This window comes from Mus caroli, chromosome 12 (genome assembly GCF_900094665.2).
Source record: "Mus caroli chromosome 12, CAROLI_EIJ_v1.1, whole genome shotgun sequence".
Classification (NCBI taxonomy): domain Eukaryota; kingdom Metazoa; phylum Chordata; class Mammalia; order Rodentia; family Muridae; genus Mus; species Mus caroli.
Window position 1 is genome coordinate 79,825,137 of NC_034581.1, and position 10,647 is coordinate 79,835,783.

At 47.0% G+C, this 10,647-nt stretch overlaps 1 pseudogene; it reads right to left on the reverse strand.

The window, feature by feature from the left end:
- Positions 1-5,037: 5,037 nt before the first annotated feature.
- On the reverse strand, positions 5,038-5,429 carry LOC110307454 (annotated as a pseudogene).
- Positions 5,430-10,647: the final 5,218 nt, after the last annotated feature.

Genomic DNA, 10,647 nt, shown 5'->3' on the forward strand with positions numbered 1-10,647 from the left:
ACACACACACACACACACACACACACACACACACACACACCCCCAAAAGGTTCTACCCGACCTCCTCTCAGACAGAGCAAAAAGCTGGATATCTCTGCCTACCACGCCTGCAAGCAGTGTTTATGGCTTCCAGACAAGGTCAAAGCCCCAAAGCCCACAGAACAGCAGAGTTCCCTTTCCCATCCTTGCTTCTCTCTCCCCTTGACTTCTTGGCAGTCTTTTAACCTCCACATTCCATGTGTTTGGTTCAGCTGAAAGCGAAACAAAACACAGTAAGGCTTATCTGTTTGCAGAAAGGTTTCAAAGGGGCCAGCCTTCCCCCTCCGTGGCTCAGAGAGAAGTGTGTGGATCCTAGAAAAGAAACTGCAAGGTAAACTTGAGACCGGTACGGGAACCAACTTCCTTCCAAATAGCCTGAAACATCTCCTGCATAGTCCCACACAACCAAGCTCCTTGCTATCAGCTCCCAGGCCAGTCTTTTCACATGCTGTCCTCAGAGCAGGTCTCTACATGGCATACATTTACACCAACGAACACCCACACGCACACACATACACACACGGCTCCGTCTGGTGACAGATTGGGGTCTGAAAAATCTGGCAGCCTTCTCAGCTGATGGCAGAGTGTTGAGTCTGTTCTGTTTCCCTGGAGTCCCTCTGCACACGCAGGTGCACGTCAGTGCCTGCTCTAATTTTATCCCTGGCTGATGGAGGAGACTAACTGAGCAGCAGGGAAGATGCTATTTTGGGTCTCTCTGCAGCTCTGGGTTATATAAAGCCTATTGCCGTGACCTGCATTGCTTTGAGGCTGAGTCTCACTCTTGAGCATGCTGTCACAATATGTCATCAGCTCAGACACACACACACACACACACACACACACACACACACACAGCTCTTGGGGAATGAGGAGAGGTGTGTGCTGAAGAGGAGTGTGTGTGTGTGTGTTCCTGCCAGCTTGACTATACTATAAGGGAAAGAGGCTTGTTCTTCTGGAAGGAAATAGAAAGCTCTTTCTGATGGAGAAACGTGAGGGTCTGGCTTTGAGCTTTAGGACAGAGTGTTTTGTGAGCTGATGTTGTAGGTCTGCTGTTGGCATGGTGATAACAATTCCTATTTTGGTAACTCTTTTCATTTTAAAGGAACCTAAGGGGCTCGTGAATTATACACAAACGGTTCTGCTTTGGAATGGCAGGATTTTTTTTTTTTTATCTGACATTAGCAGCTGCTGCTGCATGAACAAACGTGATGGTCTCTTTTGGAGATGGGCCGTGACAGAAGATTGCCTTGCCCACACCAATGGGGATAATCTCGCTTGGAAAGTTTTTCCTTATAGGTCAAAACATCCCTCACACTGCTGGGAATATGCCCACCTTCTTAAAGATTCCCGCTCGCTTGATTCAATCAGCTCTATGGACGAACTGTCTTTGGACTTCCTCTGAGATTAAATCTTTTCTTTTTAGATATATACATTTTGATAGATGAACATACAACAGAATCTCACTAGGACCCCCTTGAAAGTACTAGGGTTCTCAAACTGTGTGTCATTCACACAAAGCTCGAATGACAGGGCTCAGAGAGCTTCTCCCGGTCTGTCCTGCTTCCCATAACCAGCAGGGTGAGCAGACGACCGACTGTTCTCAGTGAGCCACAAGTTTCCCGTTCTTAATCTCCATGGGTATGCTCTGAGTGACATGACGGGACCCATAAGGTATTGCCCAGGGGCACGCAGACTTGGCAGGTTCAAATCTTGGCTTTGGAAGCTGCCAGAATGGGAGGCCCAGGGCCAGGCCTCCTGCTGTTGGTTTGGTTCCCGTCATTGGCAGCGGCTGTGGCCATGGAGTTCCCATAAGTCGTAACTTGACGGCTGCCTTATTTCTCGGCTGCCCTTTGAAAGGAGTTGATCTTCCTCTCTCACTGGCCGAAGCGCTTCTGAGGGATTTCTGGAAAGAACAACCTAAAGCTTGCCACAAAGAAAGCCAGAGGAGTCTGGCAATTAGCGCCAAAAGGCAGAAAGGAGCTTGGCCCCCAGAGAGTTCTAGTGCCGGGAGCAGCTAAGAGAAGGAGGAAAGGGAAGTGGACCAGAATCAAAGACAGGGTTTGCAGGGGCCGGATGGGGAAATGAAGCCAGGAATGGGGAAGGTACAGATGAATCACTGTGGCTTATTAATAATGGACTTGGGTGGAATTTGGACACGTGTGCCCTCCTTTCCCCTTCTTCCAGGCTGGGAGGTGGCCCCTCATCTCGGTGGACCTACTTAATGCCTTTCACCTACCCCTGCCCATTAATGAGTCAGGATCAGTAGCTCTCTGTGTCTGTCTATGTCTGTTTGTCTCTGGGGTCTCTCTGTCTGTCTCTCTGTGTCCTGTGCCTCTGTCTCTCTGTCTGTGTCTCCGTGCCTGTCTCCCCTGACCCCCTTATTATACAACCCAGACTAGCCTTGAATTTATACTCCTGTCTCAGCTCCTCATGACTCCATTCCCCTCAGGAGCAGGCCTGAGTACACTGACATCAGACATGGAGTTCTGAGGCCTGCAGCCTAAGTCTCTGAGTTATTTATTTATTTATTTATTTATTTATTGACAATGTCTTACTCTTTGTATCCTTGGCTAGCCTGGAGCTTGCAATGTCGAACTAAATTAACTCCAAACTCACAGAGCTCTGCCTGCCTCTGCCTCTGCCTCCTGCGCGCTAAGATTAAAGCATGCGTTCCATCATACTTGGCTCTGGCTTAACTTTTATAGTCACCTGCCCAACTCTTCCTTGTGAAAGTCTCCAGGTCGATCCTTACTACCTTACACTGAATGTTCTCAACTCTCTTGTCTTCTGTGTGCGTGAGTATAGACTGTTCCATCTGTCTGGAATGCCCTTCCTATTGTTGTTGTTAATAGTATTTGTGTGTGCGCGCTTGCTTGCAATGTAGCCAAGGCTAGCTTCAAACTTGTCATCCTCTGACTCAGCCTCCCAGATATTAGAGTTAAGGTGTGCTATCATGTTTTGTTTTTGTTTTTTTTTTTTCCTGGAAAATTCGCATTTTTTTTTCCTTCTGATGCTGACTCAAATAAGTTGTTTTAACTCTTCCAGCCCTGGGTCAGGAGCTCTCCGCTGGCATGTTTGTTTGCCTTTTGCCTGAGTACTTAGTTGAGTACTCTGCAGCCCACTGGGACCACGGGCATCTAGATGAGTTCTCGCTTAGTCTACCACTCAGGCTGCCCAGCAAGTATCTGTTGAATGAATGACTGCATTGAGCAGAAGCCACATTTCCGCAGTAAAGCTTCCTCTGTCACGGGGGCTAGAGACTGAACTTGCAGGCAGTGTCAGTGTGCTTTGTCCTGGGAAATCTGACAAAGAATATAGGACGTCCTGAATTATCTGCCTCCAAACCCTAAGGGCAGGGACAAAAACAGAGCTGGCCAATCGCTGTGTTACACGGGTGCGATGTTGCGAGAGACGGCCCCATGTGACCAATCAGCATCTGCCTTTTCTGTGCCCCGTCCCAACTAATTCATGGAGTATTCAACGGGCATCTGGATCTCACAGTCCTCTCCAGAGAGCGCCAGGCTCCCACCATGCCAGACTTCAATTCCACCACGGATCTACCCAACCAGTCGTGACTCTACCATGAGCATCAGAACTTCCAGCCAGTGCGACCCGGTAGTGCATATCAGTGTGATCCCAGGGATTCAGGAAGCCGAAACAGGACCATTGCAAGCCGAAGGCCTACCTAAGTGGCTTAGCAGGACTCTCCCAAAATAAAAAATAAACGAGGGAGTGCCCGGGCTGAAACTCAGCGGTAGAACTTGCCTAGCACGAGTGAGGTTGGGTTTAAGTCCCAGGACGTAGATGATGGTGGTGAGGACGTCATAGCTCCATCACTGGGCTGGCTGCCATCTCTGCCCAGGTCACACCTTAACGATGCTGGCCTCAGGGACTGGGGCACAGGAGAAAGTGTGGAGCACCCAGTGCTTGACCCAATTACACCAAACCAGGGTCAAGGACTTCATCAATTCTAGGGACATCTGAGATATATACATCTAAAAAAGCCAAGGTAAGGCCAGAGGAAGCCCCCAACTACAAATTGGGTTTGTAAATGCATTATTTAATTTAGGTTACTTAATTTAACCTCTGATACAGCCCTGGGAATAATTTTGTGATGGCATATCATCAATGTGTGCGTGCACATACACATAAATATTACCCTAAACCCTTTGCTCTCACACTCAGAGATGCCTCCTGAAGGTAGAACTAGAGTGGTAGTATCCCAGGAGTAAACTGGCTGTGGGAATGTGGGCATAGAATTGGCATCTGGGGGAAATTTTCAAAATTTTAAACAGTTCCTTTTGAGGCTTATGCATCTTGACAGCTCTCCTGCTTTGACAGAGAGGAGAAAAGAGCAGCCATGTGATTGGGAGCCTGCAGGAGAGAGGTTGGAAGAGGGTTGATACCCTAGTCCATGGCTTTACAACAGCTGCAGGGGCTGGAATAGCTTACTTTAAATGAGATGACGCTGGGCCACTTAGGGGAAAGAGAGAAGATGGGAAGACAGGCTGTGACCACAAGGCGGAGCAGGAGCACAGAGAGGGTGGGTATTAAAGGATTATGTGTTTTAGGGGTTACCATCACCCAGAAAGGCATGTACTTCAACTGCCAAGAAACTAATAACGAATTGGAACACCATCCAGGGATGAGAGCAAGTTAAAACAATAGCTCCTGTGCTCAACCTGTGTGCTATTTCAAGATCAGCAGTTAACTGGCTTTTCGGGGCACAATGGGCAAAAACCAGGATAGGATGCTGTGTTGTCATTTAAAGACTTTCTTTTTAATTTGTGTGTTTATTTTGGTTTGTGGGGCTGGGGGGGAGAGAATCTCAGGTAGCTGTCCTCGAATTTGCTATGTATCCAACAATGGCCTTGAATTCCTGATCCTCCTATCTCAGACTCTGGGATTTTCAAGGTCTGTGCCCCCACACTGAGCAATCTGATCTTGATTTTTTTTTCAGAATATGAAAATTTATTACTGTGTTTCCATTGTTAAATTTTATGATCTTGGCCTTTCTTTCTTGCCTTTGTATAGAGCCAACGGGGAAACATTGGCTACTTAACCACCTTAAAGCGGACTCCAGGAACATCACCTACAGCATCACCTTTCCGACCAAATGCAGCAACCAGAACCTTATCATTCTCCTCAATGAAGTTCCACCATTGGGCACGAACGCTGTGATCTTCTTGCCATAATTAATGAGCTGCACCCTGACACACTTCCTGATGGCAGAATTTGGCTGTTTGGCCTCAACCCTACTTTTTCCAGCACAATTCCCTTTGCATGAGAGGCACCCCAAATGGATTCTTGTACTGCTTATCATGCCACTTCTGGTCCTGTCAGTGACTGCAGAGCTTCCGGGCAGTTCGGAGACCACGACACTTGCCCATCTTGCTGGCGCCATGGGCCCAAAGGAAAGAGATTTTTTTTTTTTTAAGACAGTGTCTTACTGTGTAGCCTCAGCCAGCCTAGAATTTGCTATGTAGACCAGGCTAGCTCAAACTCACAGGAACTGCGCTCTGCTTTGGAAGTGCCGGGATTAAAGGTGTGAGCTACCTTGCTATCTGATCCTTCTTTAAAAGGTCAAACAACTGGGCTCTTTACAGTCAGGGTACCCTTTGGCTTTCTACCTGTCCTGCTGAATGTCTTATACGGGTCACCTCATGCAAGCCTCACACCTTTACGGCATAGCCCCCCCCCCCCAAGTAGGTAAGCATCCCCCTTTTACTGCTGGGCAAACACACCGCCCACCCACTTCGAAGTTAAATAACATGCCTAAGGCCACAGATTTTGTGAATGACAAAGCTAGGATCTAAACAAAGACAGACTGGCTCCAGATCCCAAAATCAGATCCCAAATCAGCAGCCATCACTCTGTGCTGCCCTTGAAGTAACCAATAAACATATAAACAAAACAACAACGACGACAACGATGACAAAAAACCCTCACTATTGGTGGTGTGCAGGGTGTGGGTTCCACCCCAGTGTGGCAGATGAGAGCAGATGTGTGGAAATCCTGTGTATGAACGTCAGCATGACATCACTGGGGATGAACGCTTATGAATCCAGGTCAGTCGTGTCACCCGCAAAGCTTCACAGCCTCTCCACACAGCACTGGGATGAGTCTCACTACTGGATGCCCTGCCCTTGAGTAGTCAACAAGTGCTCCCTTAATGTGTTCACTCAGTTAATGTGCCTTGAGCACTTAGCCCGAGCCAGGCAAGCCATACTAGGCTCCGGAAATAAAAATGGGCCTGATACATAGTCCCTCCCCGACACATCTGGAGCGGTGAGGGCAGGTACCCTCAGCCAACGACCAAACGGGCTTGAAGCTTAGCGATACTCTGAGGCTAACGCCACCCACTGTCCCTTCATCCTCTGAGGATGCTATTGTTTTCTACATGTCTTGGGATCGATTGGTCACTAACTTACTGAGGTGTCATCCCTGCAAACCACCTGTGCCTGCAGATGTTTTTCAGACAACAGCTTGAGGCTAGTTTTTGTTTTTGCTTTTTCCTCAGTGACCAGGGAGAGAAGCAGAGGTAGGAGACCTCAACAGGGTCTCGTGTAATCCAGACCTACTTCCAACTTGCTATGTAGCTAAGGCTAGCATTGAACTCTTGGTCTTCCCCCCACCTCTGCCTCCTTGAGGCATGTACCACTTTGCCATCCAAGAGCTTGACTGTCTCATCTAGAAAGTGATATGAGGTGATGACAAAGATGATGGTCAGATGAGAGAGAACTGTGAACAGAATGTGTAACATCGGCCCATGGTGGTTTAGTTAAATATGCACAAATGGGCGTCTCAACAGCCACTGGAGCTAAGTGACTGGGAAGGAACCTGGGCTCTGAAGTCAGATGATTTCATTCTGTTAGAGTTGCAACTTAACCCTTTCTATGCCGTGCGTTCTTTTGTGTGGACCTCAAATAGTCAGTGTGAGCCACAACAAAGCCCAAATGAGAAACGACAGGCCCTTAGGATGGAGTTAGTACCCAGTAGGTAAATGTAAGTGCCAAGTTTTTATTTTTGCAAGAGTGGTAATTTTTAAAACAACATTATCAGTAACCATAGCTACAATAGTAACCATAGTTTACATAGCAAACCTCTAGAGAGTGGCTTGGAGGGGGAAGAGGGGAACACTTTACCTTTTTTGTTTGTGTGATTTGCTTTTTTGTTTTTATTATTGCAATTAAAATAGGAATGAATTATATCATTAAAAAAGAAAGGAAAAAGAACATAGAGGCCTTTTTGCTCTCCGGAGGCCTTGGTTGAAATTAAATGGGTCGTTGGGGAGTACCCAAGTGTCCTGTCTCCTGCTTCTGCCACGTTTGCTTCCCAGGGTGACTTCAGGTAGGAGACTTACAAAGAAAGGGTCAGCCTAGTTTCTCTAAGAAGCTCCTCATAGAACTGAATTGTCCAGGACAGGCTGCTTCAAGGAGATCCAGGGCCTGTCCTTCTCTCTCAGCAAATCTCCTTGGCAAGCTGGAGTAACTCTCAGCTTCCTCCTGTTAGGGGACCCATGGCAACTCTAAGGCTCCATGCTCCAGGTTCTAGGCTAGTGTAAGAACATCATTACCTCCTCTATTCTAGGCTAGGGTAAGAACCTCCTCTCTCCACGCAAGGTATCAGTAGGACTCACCAAGGTCATGTGCCCATATCTGAACCAATCGCTATGGTTGGAAAATTGAGCAAGGATCTGATTGGTCATACCTTTGTTGTATGTCTACTGGGGAGGCAGGCCATATAGTCACCTTGATGTACTGCAGAGACTAAGACAAAAGTGGGTGGTTGCCTGAAAGATAACTGGAGTCCAGTTGCAGAAGAAGCAGGAATGAGTGTTTGATGGCAAAGTAAGAGGTCTGATACAGCCAAACATGGTGGCAAATGCCCATAATCCCAGCACCCAAGAGGATGAAGAATTCAAGGTCAACCTGGGCTACATAGCAAGACTGTTATATCAACATAACCAAATGAGTCCCTGGAGAGACAGCTTGGTGGTTAAGAGCGTTTGTCATTCTTGCAGAAGACCCAGGTTCAATATCCATCACCCACATCACATGGAGATTCACAATGATCTGTAACTCTACCTCCAGGAGATTCAAAGCCTTTTTCTGACAACTGTAGGCATGAAGCACACATGTGGGATGTATGTGTGCACATGCGTGTGGGTGTGTATGTACATGCAGGCTAAACGCTCATACACATAAAATAAAAGAATCTAGAAAAATGTAAGGAACGGAACAAGGGCCAGCAACATGGCTCACTGTCACCAAGCCTGACACCCAGAGTTTATTCCTAGGACTTACATAGTGTAAGGAGAGAACCAATTATTGTTGTCCTCTGACCTTCACATGCATACACACACACAATAGATAGATAGATAGATAGATACATAGATAGATCAAATTTAAACAACAACAACAACAAAGAAAATGCCATAGTTTTCATTATGCTCAGGCTAGGAAAATACATAGTTGTCTTTAGGGTAGCAGACCAATCACTTAGAATCAGAGGAACCACGTTGGATAAGCCAAAACAAAGGATGGAGTATACAGACTTGGGGTGTCAAAGGCTTCCATCTCTGTCCTGGGGAATAGCAGCTTTGTGTCTGCCTTTCGCTTACATGTGATAAAAGCCTGAAATTGCAAACACCCCTTGACTTCAGGCAGATAGCACAAAGGAATAGATCCCTGCATTAGCTGGGCAGCTGCTTTTCCCTCCACAAGGCCCATGCGTGAATCTGGACTCCAAGTCTTTGCATGAACGTGCTTGCAGCCTCTGTTTTTAAACTCGGAGGGATTTAAAAACATGCTACATGGGCCAAAACAAACAGGTCAGAATCTGCTGTGCCCCCTCTTCCCTCCAGTAGGTGACATCTGAAAGAACTGTGTTGATACTTCTCTTTTTATAGCGTATCAAATCAGTGCTCCAGTCCGCAATGGCCCAGTGATAGCCCTCCTGCCCAAAGTTCAGCCCTTTCATCTCCACTATCTAACTCAAATCTGAAAAACACCAAGTGGGCGACGAAAGGCAAGGAACATCACGGTGACAACTATACTTTCATTTCCTGGCGGGGGTGTGGTTACATTCACAACTTCTGTGTGACTCTAGTTGGAGGGTTTTTACATTCAATTTCCTGTTTCCTTTTCTTAATAAAGAAAGGAAAAGCGGGGGCCCCTGCAGCAACTGTTCTTAGGGTTCCAAAGGGAGACACCATGGGGGTTCCAAGTTGGCCACAAGCAAGTACAAAACAAAACCTAAACCCCAGCAAATAGCAGTAGGAGGAAGGGTGGAGGCGGGGCGGGGGAGGGGGCCCGTCGTCGTTGTTTTCATCCGCTCAGGCAGCAATTTTCCACCCTGCTACGCCCATCAGACTTGTGGCCATCTCCTCTCTGTTTCTGAGATGCTGGAATCGTTTCCCACAAAGGTTTACAATGTACTGATGGGGACAGCGGTAGTTGCGGTAGCTATCCCGTTTCAGGGACTGTCGTGAGTTCTAGCACAACCTCTCTAAGAAGCACTTCTGCTGTATGCATGAAGGAACAGAAGCATCTCGGAGATGCTGTGATAATTTGCCCAACTCTCCTACTTAGCTTTAACTGTCAGCTTGACCCAGCTAGAGTCATCAGACAGGAGAACCTCAATCATGGAGGAACTGGCTAAATCAGATTGGCTAAATCTGAGGCTGTCTGGGCAGAGTGTGTGTGTGGGGGGGGGGGGAGGGACACGGGACTCATGATTGTTGATTGATTTCCAGAGGATCCAGCTCACTGTGAGCAACGCCACTTCCTGTACATGTATGTGTTCCCGGGCTGTAAAATGAAGTTGTCAGGTATGATTCAACAGGCAAGCCACATTTCTCTTTGGATCTTGCCTCCAGGTTCCTGACTGGAGTTGCCTCAGTGATGGCCTGGAAGTGTTCAATGAAAGAAACCTTTTCCTCAACAAGATGCTCGCTGTCAGAGTGCATTGTCACAGCAATGAAAGAGACTAGAGCACCAAACTCTCAAATGACTGAGGTGGTGGTTCATTCTCCCATTCATTGAATTCTCATGGATCACCTATTTATCGAGAAGGCATTACCAAAAGGGTTCCAAGACAGTGTACCTGGGCTAAGAATGAGTCCTGCTTGCCGAAAACAGCCTGTGTAGAGTACATGTTTGCAATATATCTCTAGAGAGTCCCTTCATTAATTTGAAGTTGTTTATATAAATTCTTATGTGCATCTGTTATGTGCATGTATATGTATCTGAGTATTCACATATGCATATATATTCACATATGCATACGAGCACTACAAACATGGAGTGATCTTAGAGGCTGAAGGAGGGCATAAGATCCACTGGAGCTGGAATTATAGCAAAGTGTGAGCTGCTCTATATGAGTTCTGGGAATTGAACTTGAGTCCTCCGCAAGAACAGCAAACTCTAACCCCGACTTTAACTCTAACCCTAACCCTACACCTATGCCTAACCCTTACCCTAATCCTAACCCTAACTCTAGCCCTAACCCCAACCCTAACTCTAACCCTAACCCTAACTCTACCCCTAATCCTAGCCCTAACCCTAAAGCAAGTGCTCTTGACTGCTGAGCCTTCTCTCCAGCCCT